Here is a 13,511-nt window from a genome sequence, read left to right on the forward strand (position 1 = left end):
TTAAGAGAAATCATCCTTATTTTTCCAAGTTGGCAAAGCTGGCAACACAGAGCAGTTCCTCTCCAGCTTTTTGTCTGAGGCATCGACCTGAACTCAGTGCTTCTCTCAAGGTTGGGCAAAAAATCAGGTACTTTGAGGTGATTGGTTGAATAAGTGATGGGCCATGCATCCACCCATTTTTTTACATACACTAATAATAGTCGCCAGGTGCAAGCCAGACCATCAGAGATGTGTGTAGAGTCGCACACTGAATTGCTTTTCCTGGACAATGTTTATGTGGTGGCACCAAGTGAAGTATAAGAAACTGCCCTACGAAGCTGGTTTCTGTATTTACTGTAGGGATGCTGTTGAGGAAGTTGTCCATTATGCTCCTGTTTGTGAGGACCCAAGGGAGACATTTCACTCTGGCTCTCCTGTGCATCACGTTTGATTTTTATCTCACGATGTAAATCATGTATCTGGTATTGTCCCTCACATCTCAGGTTCTTAGTGGACTGACGAGGACTTAGAATGCACATTTTAATATCAATATTACCCTTGGCTCCATCTTGTAATAACTACTTGAATTTTTCCTTCACCTTGATTGTCCTATTTGCTTCTTATTAATCTTTTTTTTTTACCTTATATTATTACATGTGTTTACATCAGTCACCCTAAAGTCATTCTGCAACAATGCAGGCATAAACAAATAATAATCTAAAAGTCACAGTAAGTGATTAAAAAATAACAAAACACCTGAAAGCACATTTCCCTTCAAGGCATTATTAATGATATGATATTTCTGCACAGGCCTTTTGCCAGCAAGTCAGAACCTCATTTGGTGAGAAAGGAGCCAAGCTTCATTACTGAAACCTTAGACATTCTCAGCTGAGAAGAAAAAAAAAGCCACTTTATTTTCTTCCCTCTTACTTTTTTCCCCTCTTCCCTTTTTTTTCTTCTTGCACTATGATTATTGTTCACTTAGTAGCACAAAATTTCTCTGAAGCCTCCAGTTCTTTCTTATTCAAGTAGGTTCCATGAAATTACACAAGAGACAAAGGCCTTCCTCCTCTGCATGGCTTTCTGCTTCTGGGAGAACTGGCCATGCACTCTCCTTTCCTTTTCCCAAGTCAGCAATTTGGCTCATCCAAAGCTTTGGGGCTGCTGCTCAGAGTGTCAGAAGTAAGAGCAAGCAGAGAGAAACAACAGCCTGTTTTTTAAAGGTGAAAAGAAACCCTGCTTTTTAAATGGCTGAACGAATCGTGTTATTAATATGGTCCAGAAAAGACAGACCAGGGGATTCACTTAACTTGATTGTGACACTAAACTCTAGAGTGAGATGGTACTTTTCAGGCTCAAGAGACACCCAAGAAATCTAGCTAAGATTATTTTACCTACCCGGGGCCCGAATCCCCTTATCTTCTTATTCCCCAAACAAAGGTTCTTCTGGTAGGTCGCTGATTAAGTCATATAAGCTGGATAAGTCTATGTGAATTCAGATAATCTTTTTTTTTTCCATGTTTTCTCCAGCCCCAGTTAACACAACCTCCAGTCAACTCTTCACACGATTTTTGGACATTTCCAACTGGGATGTAATCTGATTTTTTTAAGTTACCATTATTGCTAAAATCTCTTGCCCCCTCAACATGGGCAAATTTTAACTACCTATCTATATTAGCTTCCTCTTAATTTATGGTGCTCATTGATTTCAAGTTCAGGTAGTTGCATCTTGTCTCAGAATTTATTAATCAAATTTCCATTCTACATCTCCCTGACTGTTAAGGTTCTTATGACCTTGAGACACCATTCCTTTATTTACTTCCCATAGGCTCACACTCCATCTTACACATCATCCTCCACCTTACGATTTACTGTCTGTTTCTATGTTCTGTCCACTGGCCATTCCACAGGAACACTTCCTATCAATGTTCGCCCTGGGGTCCTATGCAAATTATACTCCCATTTTCATGAAAATTTCTGCTCATTCTGTGCCCATTCATGATGGCTCCTCAGCAGCCTTTTCCTGAGCTACCTTAGAGCTCCTCAGAGGTCATATTCATTTTTGAATGGTAGGGACATGAAATTGAGGCCCCCAAACAAATCATCTAAAATAAACAAGCAAGTCTAAGTGAAAACATCCATCAGAGAATGACATTTGTAGAGAATAAAAATGATTAAGATTGATTTTGAATGGCTCTCTATACTTGGGGAGGGGGGAGGACATGTGCATGTGTGTATGTAAGAGAATCTTTGCTGTCTGAAGAGAAATAGAGGCAGGACCTCACAATGTAGAGGCTAACCTGAGCCCATAATGGGAAGAGATGTGAGTGACATTACCAGGGTCTTCTTTACTTTGCCTCTCTACTTGGCACACAGGATGCTGGCTTTTTCTGAGGAAGAAAGAATGCTAGGGAGTCTTTTTACTTGACTCTCCTTACTTCTTAGTAAATAACAAGGAAACTGACACATCTTGCCACCATGCCATGTCCCAGAGGGGATCCACCTGCCATCCCCAACTGTTTTATATCCACCTTTTGTGGATTCATACAAGCGAATCAAGCACTCCATGAATGCTTAATTCCAATGTTCTACTTAGAGTGCCATTTTTACTCCACGTTTGACTCACTGAACTTGTTTACGTGACATTTGCTCAATCAAAATCCTTTCCACTCAGTGGCTTGTCATAAGACTTTAGAAGCTTTGTGCATCATGTGTAAATCATGCTTCACCTATGTTCTCTCTTTTTTTATCCTAACCCCCATAATTTCAATGTGCCACATTAACAAAAGCATCCACAAAAGGAGTCCAAGAAAGATGTTACACGTCATTTAATTGGTAAAGACCATATTATACAGCCAAAGGAACATTAAACAAAACAATAACAATTCTTAACATGCTGAGAATTTATAAGATGAAAGGTACAAAGATTTAAAGCAATTTGCATGTAGTTTATCTAATCCTAATAGCCACCCTGAAAAGTGGGTATTGTGGAAATATAGAAAAGCACAGTTCTTGTTCTCCACTTCAGAAGGGGAAAGGCCAGCTGGCTAGTTCCTAGAGGAATTTGTTACCTTTGTGAATTTCAGCCTGACTCCCAGACTCATGGGCTTAAAAACTTGACTATATTGGCTCAGTGAATGTGAAGCCATCTCTCAGGGGTAAATCATAAGCCAAAGAGAAATCACCATCAGACAAATCAGATATTCAAACCCACATGCTTAGCATATGTATCAGTCAGGGGCTCAACAGGAGACAGATGGTGTGCTGAAATCAGGATAATTGGGAAAGGGTTTAATAAAAGAGTTATTTACAAAAGTGTGGGAAGGAGTAGGGAAACCACATAGGATAGTGCAGAACTGGAGGCTAATAAAAATTGTTCCATTTTTATCTCTAGGCCTGAAAAGATGAGAGGAAGGATTGGTTTCAAAGAGAGAGTTTCAGAGAAAGGGTCACCTTAACAGGAGCCACAGTCTTCAGTCCAGGGACTCAGCTTACCCAAACCAATCTTATAGGGAGAGACTGTAGGGATCAATCCTCTGAAATCACTCTCCTTCCTCCAGTCTTTAGGTAGAGCTTCCCATTGGTGTAGCCCAACAAGAAGCCACAAGGCAAGATTGTTCCTTGAGGCAATCTATACATATCCACTTTCTGGAGTAAAGAGCAGGGTAGAGATGAATGGAGAGTAAGTGTTTAGAGACAGAATACTTGCTCCCTAAGCCAAACCTTGGTCAGAAGCAACTTCATTAATTTATCATAAATAATTACCATACCAAGGCCTAGGAATCCTTGGTGTTCATGTGGTCAGTCTATGAACACAGCCACTGTAGGCAAACTATGTGGCAGGACAGACCATGGGTAGACATTTGTTGGTGAGCATTGTCTCAGAGTAAGGGAAGTCAGGAGAATGGAGTCATTGATGATGTCAACGTAAGATTGCCTGATACATCCATATACATGCATGCAGAGGGGATGACCTGACCCCTGGGACCAGAATACTGAAAACTAAAAAGTCTCTGGTGTCTAGTGCTGCATAACAAACGACCCCAAAAGTAGTAGTCACTACTATTCAGTTACTTAAAACAATAAACAACTATTTTTCATAATTCTGTGGGTTAGCTGTGGTTCTATAGTTTTCTTGAGCTGACAACTTGTTTGAGGCTAGAGGGTCCAGGATGGCCTTGCTCATATGTATAAGGCCTCAATTGTGATGGTTGAGATGGCCAAACAGTTGAAGCCTCTCTACAGACAGACTTTCATCCTCCAGGAGGTTAGCCTAGGCTTGTTCACATAATGGGAAAGGAGTTATCAGCAGCAAGAGAAACTAAGCCTCACTATGTAAACACTATTCAAATCTTCACTTGTGCCATATTTGCCAGTGTCCCATTGGCCAAAGCAAGTCATGTGGATAAACTCAGATTCAAGTCTGGAGGAATAGACTTTACCTCTTGATAGGAGGAGCTTTCAATCTACTGCACATTTATTTCTATATTAGGATAGTTTATCTCCTGTGGGACAGGAAACACCCAAAATTTATTGGTTTACATTCTGTCTCCATTTCCCAATATTTGAACAATTGTATTTGTAATGTTCCACTATGTTTCTATAATGACCTGCAGCTCCTATTTTAATTGAATTTGTTGCCAGGTCTTCTAGCCATTTTGTATTTTTAGGGCTACTGGGCAATAAGTGTTGATGTTTAAGTTTGATTCTCAGACATGACTTTATTTTCCTTTTTTTCTATTTTTAGGGGGCTATTTTTTAGTCTCTTTGCTTTATATTCAATTACTTCTCCAAATTTACATAGTTTCTAAGCCACAAAGTACTAATGAAAAATAGAGAAGCAGCAGCAACATTTTTATTATTATTAGAACTGTCAGTATTATTCAGAGTAGAGTCCGAGTTCACAGTGAGGTAACAAGCAATTTTTCATTTTTCCCTTTTCTCAGGAACCAGCAATTAACACTCCATAAGAACTTACATAAGAATCAGTCTTTATTAGAAGGATCTGAGCTTAATGGTTTTCCATTCTATTAAATAGCCATTTATTCTTTTAAATTAGCTGTCATTTCAATAAGGAAGCCAATTGGTTGAGCAACTGGCCTACAAGGTGTACAAATTAAACCATCTGTGGAGCAAGCATGTCTCAGGCTCCCATTATACTCCTCATCAGGGGCAAGGACAAGCCCACAGGTTGATCAGTCCCTTCCTTCAGAAAAATTTCTGCCCAATTTAGGTCCATCAACTAATATCTAATTATGTCCGATATTCGAACACACTGCAGTAGCAAGATTTGGGATTTGTACGTCTTTTGGGTAACACCTAGCACACAGCACACATAAGTGTCTGAGGATATTTTCACTGATGAATTGATTGAAAATTGAAAGAAACAAATGGGCAAGGATTGAGGGGCAATAGTGGCTTCTATTGTAAAATACTACTGGGTAAATATTAATAGTTTAGATCAGTAAAGAATTCTGTTTGGCTGTAATAATAGACACCCAGAAAAAATAGCTTATCAAAGATAGGGGGTTTGTTTTCATTTCAGATAACATTAAATTTAGAGCAAGAAAAAAAGTAGGTATGTTGCATTCATGAGTGTCATCAATGACACTATCTTCTTGGGTTTTCTTGCTGTATCATCTCAAGCACAAGCATTTACAATGTGCATTATCAATTTATTAGTATCTCATGACACATACTTTGGAAAACGCTAATTTAAATGAAACGCTTTATTTTATAGATCCAACATAATTTTTAAATAAATACTTATTAAGTAGACACTATATGCCAAAAACTGGTTTTGAAGCTCTATAAAAAGACAGATAAAGAAATCAAGACCCAAAGGGGTTACTTGAAAGGTGACACATCAAGTAAATAGATTGAGCCAAGGCCAGAGCATGAGCTCTCCAACTGCCATGCTCTTTGACAAACACAACTAAGTTTCACAAAAAATTATATAAGACAGGTATTATAAGAATTCTTTTTCAGATCAGTAAATGTGACTCAGAGACAAAGAGTAACCTGCCCAAGGTCACCCAACTAACAAAATATTGATCAATAATTCTGTCCTGACCTGTCTGATGCCAGATTATTTACTCTTTTACTACAGCATGTTTATCATTTTCCTATTCTATCTTTGATATGGCAAAATATAGAACTGACTTTGGGTACAGAAACCGGCAGTCTCTAAAGACTTCAGGACTGAGATTTAGGGTTAGCTCCTTGTCTTAGAGGGAACTCCTGCAGGGACATGGAAACAAAGGCTTGGACATTCATGGTGTCAGTGATCTGACCATCTTTGATGGGGGTTACTCTACATATCAAGCTGTACTCTGCCCATCTGAGATCGTTGCAGACCCTAGATGTGTTACTGCCAGACTATTTTAACACCCCTATCACCAATAGAGAGTCTTCAGTGCATTATGAAGACATCATTGTCTTAAGTCCTGGGCAGGGCTGAACTTACCAGATATATGGAATAGTGGCTTCCATGAGTTTTCCAACACTCCTTTCATAATTTTGTCTTTTTTTGCTATACATTCCTGTTGCTGTACATGCCCTTTACAACCCATCTATCACTAAGTACTTTCTAAGATTTCTTCCTTAGATAAGTATTTTGGAGTGTTTCCTTTATCTTTTCCATTGCTGGTTTTCAGTGCTGCCTTCCTGGATTATTGTCATGGAAAGACCAAATAAGAGAGTGTCACCAGCCTCTTTCATTCTACAATATATTGCCCTACACTACCAGAAGAATCTTCTTTCAATCTATGTCATGTCCATGTTCAAAATGAGTTCACAATACCTAGCCTGTCATTAATGTCCGTTGTCAAATGTGTAGACACTCTTAATAGCTTATCCATGTCCTTTTTCTCTTTATGGCTTAACAACAGAACTCTAGTTTTATTCAGGGCAACAAGAAGCCTAATGAAAAGACTACATTTGTTTGATTTATTTATTTGTTTGTTTTTATCTTTATTTTTTAAGTAATCTCTGTACCCAACATGAGGCTCAAACTCACAGCCCCAAGATCAAGAGAGAGTTTGCTCTACAAACTGATACAGCCAGGTCTCTCTGAAAAAGAATACATTTGTAAGCAGTTTCTTGAAGATATGATTGACCTGTCCATCACAGTAAGAGAAAAGCAAGGGATAGGCCCCTAGAATAATTATTAAAAGAAGGCTGATTTAGCTAGGAGGAGTTAGAATGTGGGCTTGATGACTAATGCTCCATCTGGTAATTCTGAGGGAGATGAAATTCATACACTAAGGAGCAGAAAGACAGAAGGCACTTGTCTCTGAAGACTTCATGAGCTGCCATGACAGCTCTAGACAGGCTACCTCCAGAATTTGCATGCAAGAGAAAGAATTCTAAGCCTAAAAGTAATATTTATAGGCATTTTCTAATTAACATCAATAATCCATTACAGAAAATAAGACATGCTACATAAAAATGCTAACTGAAAACTTAATTCCCATTATTTTAAATGAGAAAAAAAAAACAGGTTAAATGTCAACCAAAAGCAGTTCACCAATTTCTTAAAACATAATGGAAACATAGTTAAATGACAACATGTAAGTTACAATAAATTGTTTTGAGATGTAAAATGCTCAAACTATCACTTTCTAACAGGCAAACAATCAATGTGGTTAGCAACAAATAGTTGGAATTCCACTTCCAGCCAAAATGGAGTAATAGGCACCAGATTTACCCACCCAACAAAAACAACCAAAAATTGCACAAAACCTAAGAAACAATGATTTTTTTAAGACAATGTAGATCATGTGACAAAAGACAGTGATTCCTGAGAAAAGAAAAACAAATGAAGTAAACCCAATGATTAACCCAGTTTAGTGATTTGGAAGAATTCACAGGCTGGAGTGCAGAGAAGAGGAACTGAGGCAGAACCAAGAGGAATCCCTGAGTTAAGGAGATGTGTATGAGAGTCTGGAAAGAAGACTATGGGTAGAGTTTGCAAGACAGAGTATCAGAGAAGAGATAGCTTCCCACAGACAGACCTTTGGTGATTTACAGGGGGATCACTCTTCAGTATTTAGCAGAGTATTGACCAGTGCATGCAAGTGTGAAAAATCTTAGGCTGGAGAAAGAATCACCCAAAAGGACTATAAGTTATAATGCTTGGTGCTCATAGTAAATTGAGAGTAATCCAAGTAACTAGACTGGAAAACCTCATGATTCATGAAACATCAGAGTACACAGAAGGATTTTACCTCAGAAGTGAAGGATAATCAGTACTAGACAACACTGTTTCAGTCCCACTAATACATTTTAAAAGCAAAACTCAGAATATCTGGCATTTAGTAAAAAATTACCAGGCTTACAAAAAGGCAGAAAACCTGACGTATAATGACAAAAATAATCACACAATCAAAACGGGACTCAGAATAGGTACACTGATTAGAATAAGTAAACAATGACATTAGAACTGTTTACACAACTGTCTTTCATATGTTCAAAAGTTAAGTTGAGGTAAAAAATACAATAGAAGACCAAATTGAAATTCTAGAAATAAAAACTGCAATGTCAGAGATGCAAAATACACTTGATAGGATTAATGGCAGATTAGCCATTGTAGAAGAAATTATTTGCAAATTCAAAGACATAGCAAAAGGAACTATACAAAATAAAACACACATAGAAAAATTAGCTTTAAAAAGTAAAAAGAGCGCCCATGAATTGTGAGCAACAGCAAGCACACTAATCCACATATAATTGAAGTTCATGAAAGGAAAATGGGGGAATAAAGTATATGTGAAAAAAACGATGGCCTCCAAATCCAAATTTTATGAAAAATATAGACCCAGTGATTCAAGAAACTTAGAATACCCCAAACACAAGAAAGATGAAAGTAACTACTGCAAAGCACATTAAAATAAATTTGCAAAATCAGTGATAAAGAGAAAATCTTAAAAATTAGTGATAACAAAAAATGTGTTACCTACAGAGGAGCAAAAATAAAGATGACAGCAAATTTCCTGTGGGAAACAATCAAGTGAGAAGACAACAAAGCAACATTTTACTAGAAGTGAAAAAGGTCAATTTATAATTCTATACCCAGTGAAGATATCTTTCAAAAATGAAGGCAAAATAAAAATCTTTCAGATGAAAAGGCTGAGAGAATGTATCACTAGGACACAGGCACTATATGAAATGTTAAAGGAACTCATTCTGGCAAAAGGTAAGTGATACCAGATGGCAATAGAAATCTACATAAAGATGGGCTCCTGGCTGGCTCAGTCAGTAGAGCCTGTGACTCTTGGAGCTCTGAGTTTGAGTGCCACAGTGGGTATAGTGATTACTTAAATAAAACTTTAAAAAACTGGGAGGAGAGCACTCTCAAAGAGAAAAAAAATAAAATAAAATCTGTACAAAGAATTTAAGACACCTGAAAATTGTAACCATATGGATAAATTTAGATTTATCTTGTCATTTAATGATTTTTAAGCCACAATGGACTGTTTAAAATAATACCAATGTAATTTGGTGTTTATAACCTATGTTAGAGTAAAATGTATGAGAATGATACAGAAGTTGGGAGGCAAGAAATATACAATTGTTAAGTACTTATACTATATGTTAAATGGTATAATATCTTTTTAAGGTAAACTGTGATAAGTTAAAGTTGTATACTATAAATTCTAAAGCAACCACTAAATAAGAAATCAAAGAGTTAAGCCAACTCAGAAGAGAAAATGGAATCACAAAAATACTCAATCGAAAAGAAGGCAGAAAAAAGAGGAAAAGGAGAACACAGACCAGATAGAACAAATAAAAATCAAAGAGCAGGAAGATATATTTAAACCTAAATGTACCAATAATCATATTACGTGTAATTAGTCTCAATGTCCCAATTAAAAGGCATAGATACCAGATTTGATTTAAAAAGTAAGGTTTGATTATATGCTGCCTACAATAAAACACTTCAAATATAAATACGTGGGATCCCTGGGTGGCCCAGCAGTTTAGCGCCTGCCTTTGGCCCAGGGTGCCACCTGCAGCCCGGGATGTGATCCTGGAGACCCGGGATCGAATCCCACGTCGGGCTCCTGGTGCCTGGAGCCTGCTTCTCCCTCTGCCTATGTCTCTGTCTCTGTCTCTCTCTCTCTCTCTCTCTCTCTCTGTGACTATCATAAATAAATAAAAAAAAATTTTTAAATATAAATACGCAAGTGGCTTCAAAGGATAGAAAAATATATATCATCCTAAAACTAGTAAGAAGAAAGCTTTAGTGGCAATATGAATATCAGACAAAGTAGATTTCAGAACAAAGAATATTGCCATGGATAAAGAACTCCAATTCACAATGATAAAGGATCACTTTGTCAAGAGTACATAAAAATCTAAAATATTTATGCACCTAATAACAGAGTTTCAATATACATGAAACAAAACTGATAGAATGTCAAGAAAAGCTAGATAAATCCACCGATACAGTAAAAGATTTCAATATCCCCCTCTCAATAATTGATAGAACAAGTAGACAGAATATAGGATATTCTCTAAGGATAGAGAAAATCCTAACAACAATGTGACCAAATTGATGTTTAAATAGAATGTGCCACCCAAAGACAATTTTGTCAAGGGCATATGGAACATTTACCAAGGTGAGCATATGCTGGGTTCAGAGTATGTTGTCTGACTGTGATGGAATTAAATTAGAAATTAATAATAGGAAAATCTCTGGAAAATTCCCCAAATATTTGGAAACTAAATAGTCCACTCTTAAAAAAAAAAAAAACTCATGAGTCAAAAAAGAGAAATAAAAAGAGAAATTAAAAGTATTTTAAAACAAATAAAAAATAAAATGCAACTTTTTGTGGGATGTCACTAGACAATATTCAGAAAATATATTTTCTGAATTTATAGCACTAAACATCTATATTAGAAAAGGAGAGAGATCTCAAATCAATGATCTCGGTTTTAACTTTAAGAAACTGGAAAAAGAGTGCCCACTTCAGCAACACATATACTAAAAGTGGAATGATATACTAAAAGCATGGCCCCAGAGCAGGGATGGCACAGAAATTCGTGAAGTGTTCCGTATTTTTAGAGTATTATGCTAAGCGAAGTAAGTCAATCAGAGAAAGACAAATACCATGTGACTTCACTCATTTGTGGAATTTAAAAAACAGATTAACAAGGAAGAAAAAGAAACAAACCAAGAAACAGACTCTTAATTATAGAAAACAAACTGATGGTTACCAGAAGGGAGGTGAGTGAAGGGGATGGATGAAATTGGTGATGAGGATTAAGAAGGGCGCTTGTCATGATGAGCACTGGAGTTGTATATAAGTGTTGAGTCACTAAATTGTACATCTGAAACTAATATTACATGGTACATTAATTAATTGAAATTTAAATAAAAATTGGAAGAAAAAAAGAAACTCAAAAAAGAAAATAATTAGGAAAAGTAAAACTAAAAAAGAAAGTTTGGAGCAGAAATCAATGGATTAGGAAAGATAAAAACAAGAGAAAAAATATAAAACTGTAAATAAGTTCTTGGACAAAATGAATGACATTGATAGAACTCTTGCTAGACTAATCAGCAGAGAGAGAGAGAAAGAACACAAATCACCAACATCAGAAATGAGAGACAACCTCACTACAGATTCTATGAATATAAAAAGGATAAAAATGGTGTACTGTAAATCGCTTTATGCCAGTCAATTTGATAACAGAGGACATGGATAAATTCTTTGGAAGACATGAACTACCAAAGCTCTCTCAAGAAGAAATAGATAATCTTAATAGTTACTAATCTATTTTTTAAATTAAATATGTAGTGGGGTGTGGCTCAGTGGCTTAGTTTGTTGAGTGTCTGGTTCTTGATTTCAGCTCAAGTCATGATCTCAGAGTTGTGAGATAGAGCCCTGTGTTGGATTCCATGCTCAGTGTGGAGTCTGCTTGAGATTCTCTCTCTCCCTTGGCCTCTGCCCCTTTCCCAATTCTCTGTCTCTTTCTCTCAAAATAAATAAGTAAAGAAATAAAAAGTTTAAAACCTTCTCACAAAGAAATCCTCAGGCCTAGGTGGCTTCACTGGAGAATTCTAACATGTTCCAGAGAAATAACCTCAATTCTTCACAAACTCTTCTGTAAAATAGAGGACAGTAAACAAGCACATGAGAAGATACTCAACTTCATCAGTCATTAGGGAAATACAAATTAAAACTGCAGTGAGATACTACTACATACTTATTTGATGGCTCAAATTGAAAAGATAAACCATACCAAGTGTTGGCAAGAATTTAAAGGAACTGGAATACTCATACACTTCTGGTGAGAACGTAAAATGGTACAATCACATTGGAAAACACATTGGCAGTTTCTTAAAATGTGAAACATACATCTGTGATATATGACCCAGCCATTCCACCCTAAGTAATCACCCAAGAGAAAAACAAAAGTACACATCCATACACATACTTGTACAGGTAGTCCACAGCAACTGTTTAAGACATAGCCCTTAACTGTAAATAACCCAAATATCCATCAGCTGGCAAGGGAGTAAATAAATCCTGATGTAGTTATTCAATGGGATACTACTCAGAAATAAAATGAAATGACCTACTGATGCACAATGTGACATAAATGTCAAAATAATTATGCTGCATAAAAAGACTGGACCAAAAAAGAGTATATATTATATATATAATATATAGTATGATTCATTTACATAAAATTCTAGAAAATGCAACTTAATCTATAATGATAGATAGTAGATCAGAAGTTTCCCAGGGAAGTGAAGCTACAGCTCAGAGTGCAATGGGGAGCTCTTCCAAAGTGACACAAAAGACCTTTTTATAAAAAATATTTATTTATTTATTCAGAGAGAGAGAGAGAGAGAGAGGCAGAGACACAGGCAGAGGGAGAAACAGGCTCCATGCAGGGAGCCCAACGTGGGACTCGATCCCGGGTCTCCAGGATCACATTCCCGGGCTGCAGGTGGCACTAAACCACTGCACCACCGGTGCTGCCCACAAAAGACCTTTTGCGAGTGATGGAGATGTTTATTATTTTGATTGTGGTATGGTCTCATGCATATCTATATATGTCAAAAATTGTAAATAGCATTCTTTAAAAATGTGCAGTTTATTGCATGTCAATTATATTTTAATAAAGCTGTTTAAAAAAAAAGTAATTGTTCTGGGGGTACCTGACTAGCTCAGCTGGTAGAGCATGTGAATTTGATCTCAGGGTTGCGAGTTCAAGCCCCACACTAGGTATGGAGCCAACTTAAAAATTTTTTTTTAAATTAAGTATTGTTTTATTTGCAGTTACTTAGCTTTTCGTAGCACTGGCAGCACGCTGGCTTTACATTCACTTTGTTGTCCCTTTTCAAAGTGTCTTCTCCACATATTATGACGTTCTACCAATTGTACTTAGAATGTTACTTAAGATTTCTTCCACATAGTATCATGTTTTAAAATGTCATGTTTCAATGTGAAAACAAAGTTTTAAATACAATTTTTACTATAGAAATACAAATTCAAAATGATCTTGTGCAAGGTACCTAC

The 13,511-nt window shown here is 36.6% G+C and overlaps 1 non-coding gene across 1 annotated transcript; it reads left to right on the top strand.

The window, feature by feature from the left end:
* Positions 1-10,942: 10,942 nt before the first annotated feature.
* On the top strand, positions 10,943-11,045 carry LOC119868638. The gene has a single exon (XR_005386621.1). It is a non-coding gene; the product is annotated as a U6 spliceosomal RNA (small nuclear RNA).
* The last annotated feature ends 2,466 nt before the right edge of the window (positions 11,046-13,511 follow it).

This window comes from Canis lupus, chromosome X (genome assembly GCF_011100685.1).
Source record: "Canis lupus familiaris isolate Mischka breed German Shepherd chromosome X, alternate assembly UU_Cfam_GSD_1.0, whole genome shotgun sequence".
In the NCBI taxonomy this organism is placed as follows: Eukaryota; Metazoa; Chordata; class Mammalia; order Carnivora; family Canidae; genus Canis; species Canis lupus.